Consider the following 3,728-nt stretch of genomic DNA (forward strand, 5'->3'; position numbering starts at 1 on the left):
GGGATGGATGTCTCATTTTAGATGAGATATCACACTCACCTCTCTTACTAAAACCATGGCAGGGACAACAAAAGTTGTGTAAATTCTCTAAGTAAGATGCAACAAGTCTTATTTAGAAGAATGAATGAAAATCACACTAATGTGCTAACTCCTTTTATTATGTTTATGTACTTACCCCTTATGAGCATTAAGAAACACGCATGAATGCTAAAGTGACAAGCTTGCTAGAGTAATGACCATTATGATGTAACATACTGATTATATATCTGACCAACGTCGTTTATAATTGTGTGACACGCTTAACTCAAGTGGCAAGTTTGTCGGTATCATGTGGCTCGTGGTTATATTTTTGACCAACGTCGTTTATAATCACGTTTCACAGTTCATTAAGTTCTTTTCCATCTTCTGCCCAACGGTGTTGAGAATTAGAACTGAGATGATTGTTATAAAGATTTTGGATATATTTTTTATCTTCTAAATAAAGTGATCATCGGGGACCTGAAGCTTATGAACATGAATCTTAAGGATAACTCCATTAGTTTTTTGTTCATATGCATCATGTAAATTGAGAAGAAATTCTTAATGCAACACTTTGTGTTGAGCCTCAACAATGTCCTCGTGGTTGATAATGTGTGTGAATGGTGATCTTATTGGTTTGTTGCCACATTGGATGAAAATTATGAGCTCTAATGATGTATGAAACTCAATAGAGTTCCCCAAGTGAGTTGTTGTGACGCTTGCGTTATTACTAACACATGCTCTTTGTGTTGACTTAGTTGAGAATGTACATATAACTCAACAGTAAGGTTTCGTCATTGGTGAAGTTGACATAAGGCGTGCTATTGAAAGAAATACAATTATTAAATAAGGCAAGTGTCGGGACACTCATACGATAAGACGAAGGGGAGGAAGATTACTACCTTGTGAAGATGGATTTTTTTTGGGAGAGCCAAAAAAACTATCTTCTATTTATGACATAAAGGATCTTGGTGATGCCTCATACTTTGCTTGTATTGATTTCGCCAAGATATAGGTCCAAAAGGAGTATAAGTTTTATTGTGATGACATACGTTGATAGAGTACAAAAGAAAATATTATGTGGTAGTACTCTATCACACCTGCTACTAAAGTCAAGGGCGATAAAGGTGGACATTTTAGTGTCCAAGGAACCATTATCAAATGATCAGATAATGTTGGTTCCTTATGCTTTAGCTATCAGAAGCAATATGTGTATTCAAATATGAACGCGCCCTTGTTTCTAATTGGGATACTTGGCAAATATACAAGTAAGTCCAGAAATGGACCACTGGAAAAGCCGCCAAATGTCTTGCAGATATGCAAAACAATAAAGTTTACATGCTCACTTATAAGGAGTCTAATAACTTTGATATTCTGAGTTATTCAGACATTGTTTATGCGAGATGTGTGGATCTTAAAGTTTCCACGCTATGTTATATCCTCACTCTCACATATGGAGCTATATCGTGGAAGAGCTCTATAATGACACTAATGACATTGGAAATAATGCATTTACTTATGTGGCATGTTAAGAGGCTATTGGGCAGGTTGTATGTCAAGAAATATTATTCCTGGAATTGAAAGTGGTAGACAACACCATTAAACCACTTACCGCGATTATGAACACGCAGTTCTCTATGCGAGTAACAACAAGTCAATTGGTATTGCCAAAACCATTGTCATTATGTCTCTGTTGTGAAAGATAGAGTCCAGGATCAAACCTATGGTGTTTGATTTATAAAGTATTGCGGTACCGCTTAGTAAAGGCTTACCACCCATTTTATGAATATGTTGCCGGCATGGGTTCATAAAGCCTTATTGATCCTGGAAATTAGGACCATTAAATAAACCAACTCCCATAAAGAAAAATGTTATCCATTTCGAGATAGAACGGTATACTATAAGGATTGAGGTTTAGTGACACTTCATTGGCCATTGCAACACCTTACTTTGGTATATTATTTTTATTGAGAGTGGGCTTATGATGTTTATTAACCTTACGATCAAGGGGGAGAATGTTGGGTTTGATCTTAGGTTATTGTTAACCGAGAGAAAAATATGGGAGACAAAGTCTCCTCCCCTAATGATTGTGCTCTGATCGGAGGCACCCATAACCGACTTTTGGTTTTGGTCCCTGGTCCACCTAGCGCCATATATAAAAGGAGGAAGTCGTACCCATCAAGGGCCCTCACGCACATGTACAGGCTAAAACCCCAGACTCCTAACAGCTGATCCAAAAAGGGCGCTAGAAGGGATCAGAAGGCCATCTCCACCGCCGGCCACCGCAGGGTCGTGCCGGCGGCTTGCTGCCATCATCTACGTGGCCTTTCTGCCGCTCAGCTTCATCCACCGTTTTCTCGTTGCTGGAGATCATGGAATACGCTATGCCTGCATCGAGCAGGTACGGGACCTTACACAATACCCGTAAGATCTCATGAACTCCTTCTTTGTTAATCTGTTTTAGGTGATCTAATTCTAGGCTTAAGATCCTGTCACGTCCATCCCTAAGGATTTTTTCTAACAGGTGACACATGTAGTGTGTTTTTAGCCAGTTTATTAATTAGTTGGCCGAGTCCTTGCATGCATGTGTATACACACACCGGATGGATGTGTGCACGTGATTGGGTCGGTGCATGAAAATAGGATCCCCACGAGCATGTGCATCTGGAAGATGTGTTGGCTGTGGTTGACTTAGTCGTACATCATCCCGGAGCGGCACCGGCGTACACCAGCACATGGCCAGCTCCAGCAACAAAGGGGAGGCCCCAGTTGACGACCACCTCCACCTAGTCTCGGCCTTGATGTACAGATGGATGGTACGGCCGACGACCTTGACGGTGGCGCTGCCGTGCATGGGAGGTGGCAGCGGCCTCGGCGCACCGGAGGAGGATACAACCGGCGGCTTGGCAGGGATGACGGGAGGGTGAGCACGCCTAACCCGGATCAGCGGCGTGCGCTCGTGGCACACCACCACGGGTCCCTCGCCATGCCAGGTTCTCACGGACTGAACTGCAATACGTGGCGGGTTGGGCGATGGTGGAAGGAAAGAGCGGGCGGGATTGGGAGGAAGGAGAAGAAAAAGGAAAGAGGCAGGAGTGCAGATTCTCCCTAATATTGTTTTCGTTCATACCCCCTTCTCTGCCCTTTTCTGGTGAGATACTACCATCAGGGGTAAAATTGTCTTTGCACGTATCAGTTAACACCTTTGGATGGAAAAATGGATGAAAGTGTCACATAAGGCATAAAATGAAGTTTGAGTGTCAAACAGAGAACAAAATGTTTTTCGGGGTCAAAAAGGGAACCAAATCTTAAGAAAGGGCCAAATAAGGAATTCTCTCTATATAATGGGGGCAAAGACAAAAACTACGTGACTAACAATGGAGAAATTCGCTAGTCCTTCTCCAACATTTTCTTATGTTTCCCCTATCTCTTCCTATTCTCTGCAGTAACTACCCCACCTATTAGACTTACCAAATATTTTTTTTGTTTATGTCAAAATTAAAACTAAATTTATTTGCTTTGGTAAAATAATAATTGATTATATTAAATAAAATATTTATAATACAACCGGATTTATATGGGCTATTAAATCATATATCATCTATCTCGATTAGCCCAAGAAGGGATGAAGACAATCCAATTAGGTCAAGAACCTTGCGACCGTGCATGATGAATCCATGAGTACAGAGTGCTTTTCTGCATTTTTGTTT

The sequence above is a fragment of the Triticum dicoccoides genome, chromosome 1B, assembly GCF_002162155.2.
Source record: "Triticum dicoccoides isolate Atlit2015 ecotype Zavitan chromosome 1B, WEW_v2.0, whole genome shotgun sequence".
In the NCBI taxonomy this organism is placed as follows: Eukaryota; Viridiplantae; Streptophyta; class Magnoliopsida; order Poales; family Poaceae; genus Triticum; species Triticum dicoccoides.